The sequence below is a fragment of the Microcebus murinus genome, chromosome 6 (assembly GCF_040939455.1).
Source record: "Microcebus murinus isolate Inina chromosome 6, M.murinus_Inina_mat1.0, whole genome shotgun sequence".
NCBI lineage: Eukaryota > Metazoa > Chordata > Mammalia > Primates > Cheirogaleidae > Microcebus > Microcebus murinus.
Genome location: NC_134109.1, coordinates 57,638,322 through 57,658,001, shown reverse-complemented (window position 1 = coordinate 57,658,001; position 19,680 = coordinate 57,638,322). Strand labels below are relative to the sequence as shown.

Here is a 19,680-nt window from a genome sequence, read left to right as displayed (position 1 = left end):
CCCAATTTTGCAGTCTATTAGGTATTCAAGCACAGTTTATACTCAGATTTTGGTTCTTACTGGTTCTTTGATTATCTTGTATACAGAATCTTGCCTTATAGTTGTGGCTGCTCTTCTGGTCCTGAATTCTTTTCTCTGCATCTCAAGCCAGCTGTGATCAGTATTCTGTTGACGTAGTTGTGAGGATTGTGGAGTTTTCTTGGACAAAGGTGCTATAAACTTAGTTCTCACTTCTTGAAGTTCCAGTTTCTCAAGAGAAAATTCTTGTCTGTCTTTTTTCTGTTTGGGTATGCTTTCCATTATCTTTTTTTTTTTTTTTGAGACAGAGTCTCACTTTGTTGCCCAGGCTAGAGTGAGTGCCGTGGCGTCAGCCTGGCTCACAGCAACCTCAATCTCCTGGGCTCAGCGATCCTACTGCCTCAGCCTCCCGAGTAGCTGGGACTACAGGCATGTGCCACCATGCCCGGCTAATTTTTTGTATATATATTTTTAGTTGGTCAATTAATTTCTTTCTATTTTTGGTAGAGATGGGGTCTCGCTCAGGCTGGTTTCGAACTCCTGACCTTGAGTGATCCGCCCGCCTCGGCCTCCCAAAGTGCTAGGATTACAGGCGTGAGCCACCGCGCCCGGCCCCATTATCTTTATTTTATCTAGATTTTGTAATTATTATTGTCTGTAGGAGAGTTTGTTTAGCCATTTCACATTGTTTCCATTATCAGAAGTTGTCATGCATTCCAATTGTTATACTTTTACAGGCATTTTATTTTCTTTTTGTACCTGTTAGTTCAGTTTTTGTTGCTTCATCTTCTCTACAGATATTTTTAAGCCCATCCTTATTACTTTAAACATAACACAAATGGTTTTATTATTTGTGTCAGATAACTGCAAAGGCTGAAGTATTTATGGCTTTTTTTGTGCATTGCCTTTTGTATTCTCTCTCATGGTTCTCTATTTTAGTGTATTACTTCTTTGTCTGCCTAGGTATTTTCGAGTGTGTGCTACTCATTGAACCTAAACCTTCCCCCCACTTTTTTTTGTAGGTATGCTTTTATACACAGAATAGAGATTCCTTTCTCCAGAGAAGATTTTGCTTTTACTTGTTTCAGATGCCAAAGGGCCCTACCATTCCTGGTCCATTTGAAAGTAAATTTTGTGTTTTACATTTTTTTTTTTTTAGATCACCAAGGTGATGTGAATTTGAGTTATAGAACTTTGAGAAACCCAGCTTGTGTTGAAAAATTTTTGAGGACCTCTTTTTCTTTCTCTGCTCCCTATCATAGATTTCCTTGCAACCCTATAAATGTGAGTATGATGTGTTGAGTTTTTCTTTGGTGTCCATATACTCTTCCCTTTTTTGGTACCTTTGGGTCATAACTTTGGGGTCATACTTTGGGGTCATAGCTCTGTGTTCTAGTAAACTCCACCTTGGGACATGTTCTAGAATTTGTCTTCTTTTACAGACCCTCAGAAGGCCAGGAAAAGCAGCAGTTCAATGTGTTCTGCTTGGCTAATATCTTTAGGACACACCAGATAACTCAAATTAACTTTTTACTTTAAGATAGAACTCTTTTATAGATTCCACTTTACCACTAATCATTAATTCTTCTACTTAAACTTTTTGGTTTTTGTTTCTCTTAATGGTCAATCAGATTCATGTGAAATGATCCTGAAAAATCTTATGGTAATATAGGAAACAATTTAAGTTTTGTAAAGGATAAATTATTAAGATATTCTCAATGACATCTAGTTATTAAATAAAGAAATAGTAATACTTTAGAATAATTCTCATAATATGAAAATGGCATGAGTTGGATCATTGTTATCATGAATTACAAAGAACTTAGCATATTCAAAGTAATGGAAAACTCACTATCAGAACATTTTAGGTAAGTTCTTGTTTGCAATACCTAATCGCTTTCAGATCTAGGAACTATTAGTCAACAAATTCTCTAAGCTGTATATTTTCATTCAAGATTGTACCTTTTCTTGTTAAGCAACAAGAGCCCATTAGCTTGTCTCACAAACATGTGGTTATATCACAAGTGTGGTGTGTAATTTTTTAAAACCTTTGCTATCTTCTGCAATGTTGCCTTTATTTCCACTTTTCCCCACGTAGGCCTTTGAGACTTCATGCAGGGGTAGAGGATGCAGGTGAAGGTATCAACAGATATTTTTCTTTTCTATTGAACATCAAGTGCCTGAGAAAACATCATTTCATCTTTTATAATGTAATAATTATCATTTCTTGATGATGCATTTATATTTATGCATGATCACTGTTAATAGCATATTAACTTTGTTAATAGCATATTGCTTTCTGTTATGAAATGTGTAAGTATTCAGAAAAGCACAGAGAATATACCTTTATTGAATTACTCTCAATTTGTCAGATCTAAAAATGTTTTCTGTTTTATCTCACAATCCCGTTTCTCTTTTCTGTGTTAACCACTATTGAAAGTAAGTTGTGTATTTTACCAGATCCATTTTTATGTATTCATTTATATAAGCACATATTCAAATATCAATATACAAGCAAGGTTTTAGTTTTTAAAAATGTAAATGCAGTCATTTTATACATATTTTTCTGATACTTCTTTCATTTTTTATTGTAGATATCTTTGTGTCAGAACTTATTCATCTACTTAATTTAGTTAATGGCTTTTAAAATATGTTTTAAGTCTTATATTTCCTATTATATAATAAATACTCAGAAGATATTTGCTGTGGTTGCTCTATTACTATTATGTTAACTATATAGTCTGAATTTGCCAGACATTTAGCTGCTTACCAAAAGAGTGACCTTGACTCCAGGCGCGGTGGCTCACACCTGTAACCCTGCACTTTGGGAGGCCGAGGTGGGAGGATTGCTTGATCTCAGGAGTTCGAGACCAGCCAGAGCAAGAGTGAGACCCTGTCTATAGATAGAAAGAAATTAGCCAAACAACTAAAATTAGAAAAAATTAGCTGGGCGCAGGTGGTGCATGCCTGTAGTCCCAGGTACTCGGGAGGCTGAGGCAGGAAGATAGCTTGAACCCCAGGCGTTTGAGGTTGCTATGAGCTAGGCTGATGCCACGGCACTCTAGCCTAGGCAACAGAGTGAGACTCTGTCTCAAAAAAGAAAAATAACAACAAAAAAAAGAGTGACCTTGAGATAGTTTCTCACTTTCTAGTCCAATCTTCATCTTTTCCTTTATGGTATTTCCTTTAGAGTAACTTTTCTCAATCACGGGTACCTTGAATTTTAGATAAGTCATTAGAAGTAAAGGGCCCTTTGAAACAAAAATTTAATAAATATTATTTACTAAATATCATTGTCTTAAGAATCAACAGATTTATTTTTTCATGGACCTTAAAAGTTTTCTGGGAAGATAATGGTATGGACAGTCTTCCTTATTTCCTTATTTACTATGCCATTTTACCAGGATCCACATCTTTTTAGTATCTGAGTCAAGTCTTTAAAACAGGAGTTGGCAAACTACAGCCCTTGACCCAAATCTGGCCTGCTGCCTGTTTTTGTAAATTACTGGATCACAACTGTACCCATATGTTTATGTATTGTTTATGGCTAATTTCTTGCCACAGTGGTGGAGTTGAATAGTTGGAACAGAGACCATATGGCCTACAAAGCCCAAAATATTTACTATCTTGTCCTTCCTTTACATAAAAAGTTTGCTGACTGCTCCTTTAGATGAATATTATATGTTGGCCAATAGTTGATATGCTATTAAAAGTATGGAACTTATAGTCAAAAGTTCTAAGTTTGATGTTTCGTTCCTTGATTTGGGGGGATATTGCTTTATCTCCCCCTACACCTTAGTTTCTTATCTGTAAAATGGAATATTATGAAATGATTTTTGAGATTATTTCTAGCTCTGAAGTTTTGAGAAACTTTGTAATTTTATTTTTAAAGGAATTTAGAATAAATGTAGATAGTTGTAGAATCTAATATATAGTATAGATATTCTATTAAATTATAATAGATATTATAAATAGATATGAATGTGCAAATGGATGAAAATGAAGGAGACAGACATTTCTTCAAGTTTAATAAATGCAGGACTCTTCATTATGCAAATCTAATCTGATCCTAAAGATGTGTTAAGTAGTGAATTTTATGATAATGAGAAAACCTATGTTCTATTGTGTTCAGTGGTAAAAGTAATGTGTTACTGGCCTATCCCCAAAACATAACCAGAAATTTCCCAGATATCGCGAAACACTCATCCACATATACATGTAGTCATATAGAGTTGACTTCATAGCATGACATTTAAAATACTAATTACCTAATAATATAATTCTTTATGAACTCTTTTTTTTTGGTGAATATGTAATTAGTTTGGCATGTAAATTATTCTTTTCTTGCACACTGTTTTTTCTTGCATACTGTTTTGCAGTATACAATGATGTAAAGATACATCATGAATATAAGTAATATTTAGAAAATAAATAAAATATTTAAAAGAAGTTACCTACCAATTAAAGAACTATCACTCAGGTAATAAATTCCATAGATCAGGGTTTATAAGGAGTTTAGGTTAAGGTCAGAACTGTCTCAGGCATCCCTTAGGAGAGAGGAACCAAATTATGTTCAACTTAACTCTTTCCTTCTGTCTACTACCTGTCCCTTATCAGTATCTTCTTGCCACATATTTTTCATTTTATAATTTATTGTGCAATGATTTTTATAATATTTTATATAAAAGGAGAAACATACTAATATGCCAATGACGTGGTGGCTGAGCCATCCAATGAGAAATGGGAATTTCCTCTGTAAGGTATGTTAAAAGACTCTTCACAAGTCTTTTAATATACTGTTAACCATTCTGACAATTCTTTTTCCTCCTCTGTCAACAGTTACTTGTACTTTTGTGTGTGTGTTGATGGAGGTATTTACTTGCATGTGTAATTTTTCTAAGACTAAATTCATTTCTTTTTTGTCCATTTTCCATAAGTATCAGTTGGGGCCTTTAAATTAGGCTGCCAAAACATTTTCTGATTCCGAAGATAAAATAAATTTGATTTACGTCTAATTTTGTTAATGAACCTGCAATTTCCCTGTTACATCATACTACCATGGCAGAAAGATTAAAATCTGGCCAGTCTAAAATTGCCAGATTCTATGGTGATTAAAATATTCAGTAGTCCTTCCTGAGTGAGGGTATAAGCCTTGAGGTGTATACTGTTTCATCAGCTTAGGAAGGCATCCACTCCACTCATATATAGGTTCATCTTTCTAAACTGTCAGTCTTGACCAGTCTTCTGGAAGAGAGCACCCTCTAGTGTCCCTTTTGGGGTAACAAGTATATTTCATTATGATGAAATGCCACTCAACATCATTTCGGCTTTGTTCAGTAATTGGAATCTATCCCTAAGCTCCCACGTTGGTCTTTGTTGGGACCAGTGTTGATATAGCCAACATAAATGTTGACATCAGGTTCTTATTCCATGAATGCGATTTAAATATAAATATACCCAAATATATTTTTTGCCACCAAGAAATAGTTAGGTAGATATATTTTCATTTTTAAATAAGGTTTGGTCTGTATATGTCACAAGGATTACTACAGTAGCCCATTTCTGAATTCCAGGGGTGAATCCATGAATGATATGTAGCCACTACGTTGTATCATATTCACTCTTTTGGAGACCAATCTAATCCCATGAATGTGATCCACGATAGTGTTTAATTTGCATTCATGCTTTTTATAACTGAAAGAACAAAGGAGGCTTTATACATAGTGAGTAAGGCACAGCAATATTTTTACCCTCATACACAAGTCATTTTCTCAGGAGGAGTGATCTTGATTGGCAGCTACACAGTACACCAATTATCTGCTACCTATTATGCTCTATCCTGTCTAATTCAGAGGTAGAATCTTTGTTAAATGCTACAAAGAACAATGTAATACATGTAACCCACAAGAATATGACTCAAATGATGATTCGAATCTAATAGGCCATTAAATATGAAATATCCAATTTCAAATCAAAAGTGTAGTTTATTATATCTCAAACAAGAAGTAATATAGTTAATCAAAGTATGTACCTAAACGTCAACACAGTTTTGCCATCTTAATAAGTAACTTGTTTATTCCAGCAGCAAAGAATCCTGGAGAGCCAGTGGCCATGAAATCATGAAAGGCCTTTTCCACAGCTTGTTGAGAATTGAATATTTTTTCCTTGCAAGAAGTAGTCCAAAGCCTGGAAGAAGTGGTAGTCAGTTGGTGTAAGGTCTAGTGATTACCGTCGATGACAAAGAGTTTCTAAGTCTAGCCTTTGTAGTTTGAGCAGTGTTGTTTGTGGGACATGTGGTTAAGTGCTATCTTACAAAAGGATTGGCCCGTCTCTGTTGACCAGTCTCAGCTGCCTAATCATAAGCATCCTCATCATTTCATCCAATTGGTTGCAGTAGACATCTGCTGTGATCAGTTGACTAGGTTTCATGAATCTGTAGTGGATAATACCAGAGCTGGACCACCAAACAGACATTATTAGCTTTTTTTAATGAATATTCGGTTTTGGACTGTGTTTCATCACTTCATATTTATCCAACCATTGTGCCGAACTCTTGCAATTATCAAAAAAGAATCCATTTTTTATCACACATAACAACATGATGTGGAAATGATTCGCCTTTATGTCGTGACAGCAAAGGCAAGCTTCTAGACGATTTCTGTGCCGAAGTTCATTTAATTCATGTGGTACCCATCTGTATAGCTTCTTTACCTTGCCCATTTGTTTCAAATGGTCCAAAATTGTTGGAATAGTAATGTCGAACCCTGCTGCTAATTCATATGTAGGTTGAGATGGACTTTCTTTCTTTCTTTCTTCCTTTCTTCCTTTCTTTCTTTCCTTTCTTTCCTTTCTTTCTTTCTTTCTTTCTTTCCTTTCTTTCTTTCCTTTCTTTCCTTTTTTTTTTTTTTGACATAGTCTCACTTTGTTGCCCAGGCTAGAGTGCCATGGTGTCAGCCTAGCTCACAGCAACCTCAATCTCCTGGGCTCAAGCGATCCTATTGCCTCAGCCTCCTGAGTAGCTGGGACTACAGGCATGCACCACCATGCCCAGCTAATTTTTTTCTCTATATATATTTTTAGTTGGCCAATTAATTTCTTTCTATTTTTAGTAGAGATGGGGTCTCACTCTTGCTCAGACTGGTTTCGAACTCCTGACCTCGAGCAATCCTCCCGTCTCAGCCTCCCAGAGTGCTAGGATTACAGGTGTGAGCCACCAGGCCCATCCTGGATTTGCTTTCATTACGGCTTTCAGCTCATCATTCTCCACCTTGGTCTTAGATCACCCATGTGGCTCATTTTCAAGATTAAAATCCCTGGACTGGAATTTCTCAAACCAAACCATTGATGTACTGTGAGTTCATTAGCCACATTCTTCCCAAACACTTCCTAGATACTTCGAGCTGTGTGTGCCGCATTGGTTCCTTGACAGAACTTATATTTGAATATAACATGAATTTTTGACTTTATCTATGGTTTCACTTTATCTATGGTTTCATCTATAGCTTTAAAAAAATATGACAGATAATCACAAGCCAAAACGTGCATTTGAAAGACTGAGGATGTACCTTCACAATAAACATAAAACAAGAAGCGTCAAAGTGAAATGTCAGAAATATCAACTAAACTTAGTACTTAAGGAAATCAGACTTTTCATACTTAATAACCTAATGCTAACATTTAGGTGGATTATATGGAATGTTCTTTGATATTTTTTCTCCAAATCACCCAGCTCAAATCTTCAGGTAGTTGTCATAGTCATCATTAGTTAAGTTTTCATACTCTAGAGAAAATGGGTCACCTGCCTTCTAGCCTTAGTCATTGTTATTTTCATGCTGCGAGAAGTTCTTGTGGGAAAAGGTTATAGCATTCTTCCTTGTGCCATAGTCCATTTCTCTGTTCCCTTACTGTTGGCCTCTATTTTTTTCTGTTCCCATATGTTATCTATTTTGACCTGTACTTTTCATCCCCCTGTGGGATGCTCTGATTTGGCCACAGTGCCTATTTGGTGGAGAGTTACAGCAGCTTTGCCAGGAGCTCTGCTTTTGTTTGTTCCCAGGAAAACTTTGTATGATTTGATAGGTAAAGAATTATAGGACTAGATCTTGGTAATGAAGCAGCACTTATAGTTAATATCAATTTAGATACATGAGGTGAAGTCGTGAACTACTTCCAAGTTTTCTTAGGAGTATGAACAGTCATATTGAGTGGGGATAATGTGTCTTGTGCAGTAATATCTCCCTCTGCTGGCATATTGTTATCCTGATCCTGGCACACTTGGGTTTGGCAAGATGAAAGAAAAATTTGTGAGGTGGGAAAGACATAAAGTTGTTAATCATATAACCTCCATCACCTCATTACCACCTCAAGTTCCTAGAAACCTTTCTGCAGAGTCCCCTTTTTGTTTCCTCTCAATTTAAACTTAGAACACAGTGGCCTAGTTGAATTAACCCTTGATGTCCTTATGTGCCTTTATTTTGAGTAACAAATTTTCTAATTGTCCACTCCATTTTTCAATGAGACTATGACTTTGAGTATGATAAAGAATGTGCTATGTTCCTATAATATTTTATTTCTTTGCCCTTTTTTGTACATAGATAACAATCAGTGGAAATATATCCAGTAGGCCATATTAATAATTGATTTCATATTGCAAACCTTTAATTATTAGCAGTTGCTTTTGTTAGAGTATGAGCACACTGTAGGAATACAGTAGGAGTCCATTCCAGTCACTACTCATTTGTAGGTCTCTGCAGTCCTGGTAGAGGTCTAATATGGTCCACTTGCTGAATTCTCCCTGCCTTTCTCCCTTCCTCTCTCCTTTCATCCCTCCCTTCATCCCTTTCTCCCTTTCTTCCCTCCTTCCTTCCTTTCCTTTCCTTCCTCTTTCTTTCTTTCTTAACTATTTGCTGAATTCTTAAAGCAGAAGTTCCCAAACCTTTTTCATGATGCCCTTAGTGTCTTAGTATTATTTTCATGCTGTTACTAAGCTTTTCTCTTGTTCCAAACTGATTTTTACATGGTACTTGCTTTTTATCCCAGTAATTGCTGAAAACCCATATTTGAAAAGATATGATATTGAAAAGAATGAGACCTAATGTTCTAACAATGAACCTCTTTGAACTAGTAGTTCATGGAGTGTTCAACAGATGTCATTGTTTCTCTCAAAAATTTAAAATATTTAATCCCTTTGTGCTTGGTGCAGTGTTTGGGGATACCTTGATACACAATTTGGGAACCATTACTATTGACCTTTTTTTTGTGTGTGGTACATAGTATAGAGGACTGATTATTAATCATAGGTAGGATTTATCCTTGTTTGTGTGTGTGTGTGTGTGTGTAGTAAAATATACATAACATAACATTTACCATTTTAGCCATCTTTAAATGGATAGTTCAGTGGCATTAAGTATATTCACAATGTTGTACAACCATTATCACTATTCATTTCCTAAATTTTTCATCATCCCAAACAGAAACTCTATACCCCTTCAGCAATAGCTATTCATTCCCTTTCCCCTGTCTCCTAGTAACCTCTATTCTACTTTCTCTATGAATTTGTCTATTCTAGGTACCTCATATAAGTGAAATCATAAAGTATTTGTCCTTTTGTGTTATTTTAGATTTCTACCAGCAATACACAAGGGTTATAATCTTTCCATATCCTTGCCCACACTTGGTATTTTCATTTTTTTATAATAGCCATTCTATTATTGATGTGAGTAATATCATGGTTTTGATTTGGATTTGGCTAATGAGGTTGAACATCTTTTTATGTGTACATTTGCCTTTTTTTTTTGAGAAATGCCTATTCAGATTCTTTCTTTTTTTTCTTTTAACTTTTGAAGGCTTTTCCAAATTATTTTTGCAGACTATTCCTTGTTGTGTATGATCAATGATGTCTGCTCATTTAGCTCATGTTCAGCTAATGTTTGTTTTACAGAGATTTTCTTGAATGCCAAGAAAATGGCATTCCTTCTCTGCTCTTCCTTCTCTGCTGGGGTACTCCTTCAGCCCTTAGGTAGGTTTGCTTTGAGCCCAGGGATCAGCCTGAGGTGAAAGCTGTGGTCTCAGGTCTTTTTCTGAACATGCATTTTACCTGGTCATTTGATGACTTTCTACATTTCCCAATGTACTTGGCTACTTGTCATGCATTAATTTCCCGGAGAGACTCACTCCAGCTTCTCTTTCAGGCCATAGATGTGATCTATTTTATGTCTCCACCAGTAATTTCTTGCCCCAGGCTTCTGTGTGTCTGTTGTCAACTTCTAGCTTTTCCAAGTTGTGCCTGCTGCTTTCCCCTCCTGAGTTCTGAGCTAGGTGAAACAGAGGAACACCTGTGTTCCTTCAGCTATCCCTGAGACAGGTTAGCACAGACATGCACAATACTTTGCATATCAGGTCTGCTGTGCTTCCTCTGGTTAGAGGGAAGGAACCACTTCAAGAACAAGACCCCCCCCCCCCAGGCCGGGCGCTGTGGCTCACGCCTGTAATCCTAGCTCTTGGGAGGCTGAGGCGGGCAGATTGCTCAAGGTCAGGAGTTTAAAACCAGCCTGAGCAAGAGCGAGACCTCGTCTCTACTATAAATAGAAAGAAATTAATTGGCCAACTGATATATATATATAAAAAAATTAGCCGGGCATGGTGGTGCATGCCTGTAGTCCCAGCTACTCAGGAGGCTGAGGCAGGAGGATCGCTTGAGCCCAGGAGTTTGAGGTTGCTGTGAGCTAGGCTGACGCCACGGCACTCACTCTAGCCTGGACAACAAAGCGAGACTCTGTCTCAAAAAAAAAAAAAAAAAGAACAAGACCCCCACCGCACAGGGGAGGTGTCGGGGGGAAAGTGAGTGAAAAACGCCATAAAACTTTCCTGTCATTTTTCATGATTGGGTGTTTTTTGGACAGCTGTAAACCGACTGTTTTCCAAAGCTCCAACATAGTTGGTTCAGACAGTTCCTGTTGGTTTTTTTGTTGTTGTTTCTCAGGGGTAACAAGAACTTGAGTTTTCTAGTCTACCATTTTGCTGATGTTCCCGTTTGACTTTTAATACAGTCTTACTCAGCTCAACGGACTATATTGCCATTGCCATTTGTCCTATCTTTGTATTGCTTGGGCAACCCAATGCTCTCTCATTTTATTAACTCAAAAGGCTAGTTCTAGAAGTCTAACTGGGTATTTGCCTCAGCATTCCAGCCCTCCACTGAACCAACACTTTAATTTTTTTACTATATTTTCACAGAGATTTCTATGTATTTTATTGCTCAATTATCTAAGACCTTTTTGCCAGGTCATACCAGAATGACCCAAGCTTTTGTGAATAGTCACATCTTTCCCAGAAGGCCCATTGTGCAGATTTTCCTTTACTATGTTCTATCACATTTTTACTATCTGTAAAGCTGTATATGGCCAATTTTCAAAAAAACATCACAGCCTTCAAGCAGGCAGTGGTATGCTGGTAAATAGTAAAGTATTGGGTTTCTGGCCAATAAAAGAAAAAACCCTTATTTGTAGCATTTATTGTTTTTCATGATATAAATACTTTCACTATGGCTGAATTTCCAGCTAACAACCTGGTACCACCTATTTTGAGTGGGAGAGAGACATAAGTGGCTTTTGCAAGCTGGCTTTAGTACTCCGTTACAGTTAAAGAACTCTCATTGTTAGACCAAGTGGCCTATTGCTCTTTGGCTTGTAGAGGATCATGGGATTCACATCCGAGGGCAATCCATACTGGAAAGTCCTGAGTGGACATTTCTGTCAGTGGCTTCCAAAGTAATGAAGTGGCCAGTTTGCAATAAACTCCTCCTGAAATTACCCTTTCAGCACACTCTTGCATATGACATTTCTATATTATCAATCAGCTCTTCTGACTGGCCTTCTTATCTGAATGATTCTTTGATGGCATCCAGAGCATGAGTATTTTTTACCTCAGAATTGTTTGTTTGATGAACCTTGGTGATAGGTACAGTTTCTACCAATGCCCAATACAAGTTAGCTGTAGCCTTTTAAAAGGGCTATATTGAACACTTACATCAGGCAACTTTCTAATCTTTGCTGATGTTTTCCTGAGAGTTTGCTGAGGTGTTGTAATTGATTTCTGCCCAAGGCAGAAAGTCTTCCTTCATGTATCTGCAGTAAGGGTAATTCTAAAATAATTTGAGCATTGAGGTCATAATGTCCTAGATTCTAGGACCTAGAGGCACTGTCTGGCTGATGATCGATTATAAATCTTTTATTGATTATTTTGGCTTGTGGCCCTATTCTAATTCAAATTTTTCCTCTAATTTTATTTACAGGCTTAGCAGCATCCTTAGGTGGAAGATGTGGCTTTGCCAAAACCTAAATAATTTCACTAGTCTCTGGCCTTCCTGCCTAAGAAGTGGTCAGTAAGGAATACTAAATTATTTTTCAGAGATTAGAATTTGCCTGCTATCTCTGGCTTACATTATTTCCAAAAGTTTCACAGCTTCATCCAGGCCTTGTTTGAGTTAGGTTTTATTAGCCGACTTTTATGTCACATGGGTAAGACAGAATGCAAGAGTTCCAGTTATTTTATATCTTTATCACAGTGACAGTTCTGTTTGCCCATTAAAGGAAAAGATGTGTTGTCTGTCTTGCATATATTTGTAGTTAGCCCTGTATCATGTATTGGAAAGACCACCTTTTCCTTATGAAATGTAGTATATTATTTGCCATAAATCAAGTGACTCTCACTGTTTCTGAACTCCTTATACTATTGGTGTATTTCTATATCCTTGCACCAGTATCACGCTGTCTTTAGTACTGTGGCTTTGTGGAAATAAAAGCATGTAGACAGACTGGAAAAGAAAACATATAATAAAATGTCTTTATTAGCAGGTGACATGACCCTGTATATACAACGTCTCTGTAATAAAGTGAGCAGAAGTTTTAAGTGAATTTAGTGAAGTGGTGAGATTCAAAAATCATATACAAAAATTATTTTTATTTCTATGTATATCAAAGAACATTTGGAAAAATCAAATAAAATGATTACATGTATAGTAGTGTTAAAAACCTGAAATATTTGGGTAAATTTTATAAAATATATGCAAAACCTTTGCACTCAAAACAATAAAACATTGCTGAGAGAAATTAAAGAAAATAAAAATAGATATGCCATGTTTCTGGATTGTATGACTCAGTATGGTTAAGCTTTTAATTCTTTCTTAATTACTCTCTATGCATCAAAATTCCAGCATGCTTTTAAAAAAGAACTTTGTACGGTCATTTCGGTACTTACATGAAAATGCTAAGGGCCTAGCCAAAATAATATTTAAAAAGAATAACAAAGTTGTAGGATATGTAATACCTGATTTCAAGATTTACTGTAGCACTCATGTAATGAAAACACTTTGGTATTAGTGAAAGGGTAGACATAGAACCCAATAAGAGACCCAAATAGATCCACACATATAGTTAACTGATTTTCAGTTATCTCCAGGATAACTCAATGGAGAAAGTATAGTTTTTTCAACAAATGGTGCTGGAATAAATATATATCTGTATGGGGAAAAAAGTGAGTCTTGATCCTTGCCTCATGATCATACACAAAATCTGAAATAAATCATTGATCTAAATGTAAAGCCTAAAACTATAAATCTTGTAGGAAAAATAAAAGAAAATTGCTGTGACCTTAAGATTAGTAAATATTTCTTAGGACACAAAGAAAAAGGACAAAAGGACAAAAGGAAAAAATTATAAATTGGACATTATTAAAATAAAACATTTTCTCAATGACACTGCCAACCAAATGAATAGGCAAGCCACAGGCCGGGACAAAGTTTTTGCAGTATGTATTAATACATATGGCAGAGGACTTGCATTCAGAATATATAAAGAACTCTTAACCACTTGATAATATGATGAGCAACTCAATAAAAAATAAACACTTCAGAAGAGAGGATCTGCGAATGGCCAATAAGCACCTGAAAGGATGTATATGATCATTAATCAGGTTCAGCAAATTAAAATAACAATGAATTACGAATACATATACAAGAGAGTGACTAACATTAGAAAGACTGTCCATACAAAGTATTAGTGAAGATACGAATCACCTATAACTCTCACACATGTATGTAAAGTAAAAACAATTTGACAGTTTTTTATGTAGTTAATATGATCCAGCAATTCCTCTCTAGATATTTATTTAAGAGAATTGAAAACATATATCTGCAAAAAGGCTTGTACCAGAACATTCATAATAGCTGACAACTAGAAACAAATCTAATATCTATTAGCAGGTGAATGGGTAAACAAATTGCAGTGTATTTATACAATACAATGGAATACTTCTGAGCAATAGGAAGAAACTGTTTTACAAAACAGCATGAATGAATCTCAAAAAAACTTTATGCTAAGTGAAAAAAATTCAGACACAAAAGAGTATTGTCAGGGGCTCAGCTGAGCTGAGGAGGTGCTCTAGCAGGTCTCCAAGTAACTGGTTAAAATAATAAGCCAAAATGAATTAACAGTCAAGACTTTAATTACTTACTATGGTAGTGTAAGCAAGAGGCAGTATTGACTCCCTGCTGTTCTATTTTTCCTATGGATGATGCATCTGATCCAGAGTCAGGTCAATCAGGACATACTTGGGGCTCATCTCATTGTTGAGGGAGCCCCAAAGTAATAGGGGTAAGGGGAAGGAAAGGGGGAAGGGCTAGGAATGGAAAAGTACTGTTTTTTAAGTCAGCCTGGAGAAAAGTGTCTTTAAGGTTAAACCGCCTTGCCTTCCTCTCTCTCTCAGTTTAATAGGTTAAGTTCCTGGCCAAAAGTTCCTGATAAAGTGACCTCTGATTACAAGTGCCTGGGCTAGGAATGCAGCTGTGCATAAGAGGATGATGGCTGACCAGAAGGGGACTGAATTTTTTGACTGTACCTCTCTTTAGAGACTACAAGGCACTGGATGGGCAAAGTCTAGTGTGGAAAGGGCAATTTCCTCCTGTGAGGGCTGCCAGGTAAAGCCTTTGTAAGTACCTGTGATTGAGCCTAAAAACACATTTTGGCCAGGAGCTGCTCAAATATGTACTGTGAGTCCATTTTTACAGAACTCTAAAAGTGGCATTTAATATCTAGTGAAAGAACACAGCTTAGTTGCCTCCTGTTAGGGAGTGGGATAGAGTTATTGTAAAGGGGCATGAAGGGAACTTTTTCATCACAGTGTTTCTTTTTTTTTTTTTTTAAAGATGCTGACAGGTTTTTTTTGTTTTTTTGGTTTTTTTTGCAATCACACAAGAGGAGGTTTATTTTCTGGCTAGCCAGGGTCCAAGCCCCAGAGCACCAACGCAGTGGTCACTCTCGCAGGCAAGGACCCCGACCGGAACAACGGCATGCCTTTTATCCCCATGGTGCACAAGCTGTGCACAAGCTGACTACGCATGGATCATGCGTTGACCTTTAAAATGATTGGTTGCCCACTATTGCCTTTTGAAATATTGGCGGGTTGGTTGCCCTTTATTGCCTGATGGGCTAGTCGCCCGTGCTTCAATGACCTCATCCCATAATTCCCCATACAGCGGTGTAGCAAGCAAGCAATGACCAGAAGCAAAAGTTTGCGGTTAGCTCATTGCCCCACCCAAGTAAATTCCCGACAATTGGAAAAATTCCTCTGCCCTTCCTCTGTCCTACAAATTCCTTTGCCCTTCCTCTGCCCTACATTCCCCCCTTTCTCTAGGTAGCAGATGAGCACTCTTGCTTGTCCTCAAGGTCTCTTAGGTGCTCTAGTTCTATAGCACTTGACCACAGCTGCTGATATTGTTGCAATACTAGTAGCTGGACAGTGTTTATCCATTCTTTCACAAAAGCTACTAGTCTATTAATTACACATGGCGCGAAAGTAAGGACTAAGATTAGCATAATGAGTGGGCCTAGTAGGGTGGATAGTAGCGTTGTTAACCAGGGGGAACTGTTAAACCAAGACCCAAACCAACCTGCTTGCTGTTCATATTCCCGTTTGCGGCGGGCAAGCCCTTCCCTGACCTTAGCTATAGATTCTCTAACAACTCCCGTATGGTCTGCATAGAAACAACATTCTTCTTTGAGGGCAGCACATAGTCCTCCTTGCTGGAGGAATACTAGATCTAACCCCCTCCAGTTCTGGAGCACTACCTTGGATAGGGAGGTTAGTGACTTTTTTAGGTGTGAGGTTGAATCTTCTATCCTTGCAATATCTTCATCAACAGCTGCCCTCAGAGTATTAAACCCTCTTTGCTGCATTGCCAGAGAAGAGATACTAGTTCCTGCTCCTATTGCCCCTAAGCCAAAAAGAGTAGCCAGGGTTATGGCTGTGAAGGGCTCTCTTTTTCTTTCAAAAATTAGGTTGGTGACTCTTCGCCCTACTATGCCCTCATACATTGTCTCCTCAGTGTGGTATATTATTTATGGGAACACTAACACCATTATACAGTGATCTTTAAACCCATGTAAGGTTATGGGGCTGGTGGGGGTTTGGGGTGGTAAGTATAGCTGTAGGTCTCCATCCCAAAAACATTATACCAAAAACACAGCATCCCCAAAACACAACAACCAACCCCCACCTTGACCCGTCCATGTTTGTCACCCAGTCAATCTTTAGGTGCCACAACCCCAGTCCAAGTCTGTGTCAGCAGTCCTGGGCTGTTGCCGCCACTCGGGTCAGTCTGGTCTTCAGAGGATTCTTCGGGTCTGCAGTTGCTTTTCCACTGGTCTTCAGAGGATTCTTCGGGTCTGCAGTTGCTTTCCACTGGTCTTCAGAGGATTCTTCGGGTCTGCAGTTGCTTTCCACTGGTCCTGGCACCGCTCCTGGTCTTTTTTATTAGCAGGTCTCACGTTGGAGTGGTGTATCCAGGTCGCTACTATTCTATCGACCTTAAGAGCAGTGGGGGTAACAAGAATAATTTGATAGGGGCCCTTCCACCTCGGCTCGAGGGTTCTGCTGTTATGCCGTTTCCCCCACACCCAGTCCCCCGGCTGGTGTGGGTGAAACCGGTGTCCGGCACCCTCCTCCTCAGGCCAGTAGATAGCACAGAGGGCCAGCCATACTTGACTGTGGACATGTTGCAGAGCCTGCACTGCTTGTAACACTTCTTTGGGATGTCCCGGAAGAGCCTCAGGGCTCATCCTAAGAACTACAGGAGAGGGTGTGCCGTACATGATTTCAAAAGGGGTTAAACCCAAGTGATAAGGGGTGTTCCGGGCTCGGAACAGGGCGAAGGGAAGGCGGGTCACCCAGTCTCCGCCAGTCTCCAGGGCCAATTCAGTCAGGGTCTCCTTTATTGTTCTATTTATTCGCTCTACCTGCCCAGAGCTCTGGGGATTATATGCACAATGTAATTTCCAGTCTATCCCCATAGCCTGGGCCAGCCCTTGACTAACCTGACAGACAAACGGAGGTCCATTATCTGATCCTATCCCTTCCGGCAGTCTATACCTGGGGACTATTTCTTTTAATATTTTCTTAGCTACTGTCAAAGCTGTTTCTCCTTTCGTAGGGAAGGCTTCTACCCATCCGGAAAACGTATCTACCATGACCAGTAAATATCGGTACCCATGTTTTCCAGGCTTGACCTCTGTGAAATCCACTTCCCAAAATAGTCCTGGCTGCCTCCCCCTTTCCCTCTTACCTGCGTGGGTCCCTCTGGTCCTCCCCAGCTGCATGACCTGACAGGCTCGGCAACTTTTGACGATGTCATCTGGAACCTGTCCTTGTGACTTGAACCTTAGTTGAGCAGTGTCCAGCAGTTGCAGCATCTTTCTCTTCCCTAGATGTGTGGTCTGATGCAGGTGTTCTAACAGGTGGCATCCTAAGAGTTCTGGCACTATTAGGCGACGCCCTTCGTCCGGCAACCAGTCCCGCAACCAGCCATCTTCACTTTTGCTTACACGTAGCTGCTCTGAGGCCCAGACCTCATCTACACTGGAATAGTCCGGCAGAGGAGGCAACTGTCCCATGCCCGGGGGTGGCAGGTTAAGGTGCAGGAGTTTGGCTGCGGAGTGCCTTCTGCAGCCTTCTTAGCTTCAGCATCCGCTCTCCAATTGCCCCGTGCTTCCACTGAATCCCCACTCTGGTGTCCCGGGGTATGGACTACTGCCACTGCCTTTGGCAGGAAAACAGCCTCCAGTAAGTGGAGTATTTCAAGCTTGTGCTTAATTTCTTTTCCCTCTGCCATGATGAAGCCCCTTTCCCTGTAGAGGGCCCCATGTATGTGCACAGTCCCAAAGGCATAGCGACTGTCAGTGTACACCGTCAGCCTTTTTCCTCGGGCCCGGCTAAGAGCCTCCGTCAATGCTATTAGTTCTGCCTTCTGAGCAGATGTCCCTTGCGGAAGGCATGCCGCCCAGATAAGTTTACCTTGGTCATCTACTATGGCCACCCCTGCTTACCTGCATCCGTCCCAGACGAAACTGCTTCCATCCGTGAACCAGGTCAGGTCGCTACCTGGAAGGGGGCGATCCTTCAAGTATCTACGGGTCGTCTGGGTCTTGGCTAGGATCTCAAGGCAATCATGTTCAGGTGCGGCTGCATCTGGGGTTGGCAGAAGCGTAGCTGGATTCAAGGCTGCAGGGGTCTGGAACTCGATGTGGGGTGCGTCCAGCAAAAGTCCTTGGTAATGAGTCAGCCTCGCATTTGTGATCCACCGTCCTGGTGGCTGCTTCAGAACCCCCTCTATGGCGTGCGGGGTGGTGATCTGCAGCCGCTGCCCTAGGGTGAGCTTATCAGCGTCTTTGACCAACAGGGCCGTGGCTGTGATGATTCGCAAGCACGCTGGCCACCCCGCCGCCACCGGATCTAGTTTTTTTTGACAAGTACGCCACAGGTCTCTTCCAGGGTCCCAGGGCCTGCGTGAGTACCCCCTTGTCTATTCCCCTCTTCTTGTCTATGAACAGGTGAAACTCTTTTGTAGGATCAGGGAGTGCTAGGGCCAGGGCTTCCAGCATGGCTGTCCTCAGGGCCTGAAAAGTGTCATCCATTTGCACAGTCCACTCCCATGCTCACCCCACCTTACACCCTTCATACAGAGGTGGAGCCTTTTTCCGCAAACCCTGGAATCCAGAGGCGGCAGTAACCCATCGACCCCAGGAATTCCCTCAGTTCTCGGCTCAAGGCTGAAGTGGCTATCTTTAACACAGTCTGCTTCATTGCCTCGGTTAGCCACCTTTGCCCACCTTTTATTTTATATCCCAAATAGGTGACTTCATCCTTGCAAATTTGAGCCTTCTTTGCACTGGCTCAGTACCCCAACTCGCCTAATACTTTGAATAAGTTTTCGGTGCCCTCTAGGCAGGCCTGGGGGTTAGGTGCAGCTAACAGCAAGTCATCCAAGTACTGCAGCAGAGTCACCTCTGGGTGATTAGTTAGGTACTCACCAAGGTCATCATGGAGGGCCTTGTTGAACAGGGTAGGCGAGTTTTTAAACCCCTGGGGCAGTCTTGTCTCCGTCAGCTGCCCATGAATTCCTCTCTCGTCCGCCACTCAAAGGCGAAAATCTCCTGGCTGTCACCGCCAGGCTAAAGAAGGCATCCTTTAGGTCTAGGACGGTATACCAAGACAGCGTGGGAGAGAGAGAGTTCAACAGAGTATAGGGGTTAGGGACTGTAGGGTGGATATCCTGGGCCCTTGCATTGACTTCCTTGAGGTCTTGCACAGGCCTATAGACCTTACACCCCC

The 19,680-nt window shown here is 39.7% G+C and overlaps 1 protein-coding gene across 7 annotated transcripts in view; it reads left to right on the top strand.

The window, feature by feature from the left end:
- Positions 1-19,680, top strand: part of MIPOL1 (mirror-image polydactyly 1) — a 305,074-nt gene that overhangs the window by 19,017 nt on the left and 266,377 nt on the right. The window contains exon 2 of one of the 7 annotated variants that reach the window (XM_012767046.3): positions 1,178-1,302. The exons of the other annotated variants lie outside the window; for them this stretch is intronic. The gene's annotated coding sequence lies outside the window, so the exon portion shown is untranslated. The remainder of the gene's footprint in view (positions 1-1,177; positions 1,303-19,680) is intronic. 7 annotated transcript variants of the gene reach the window in all.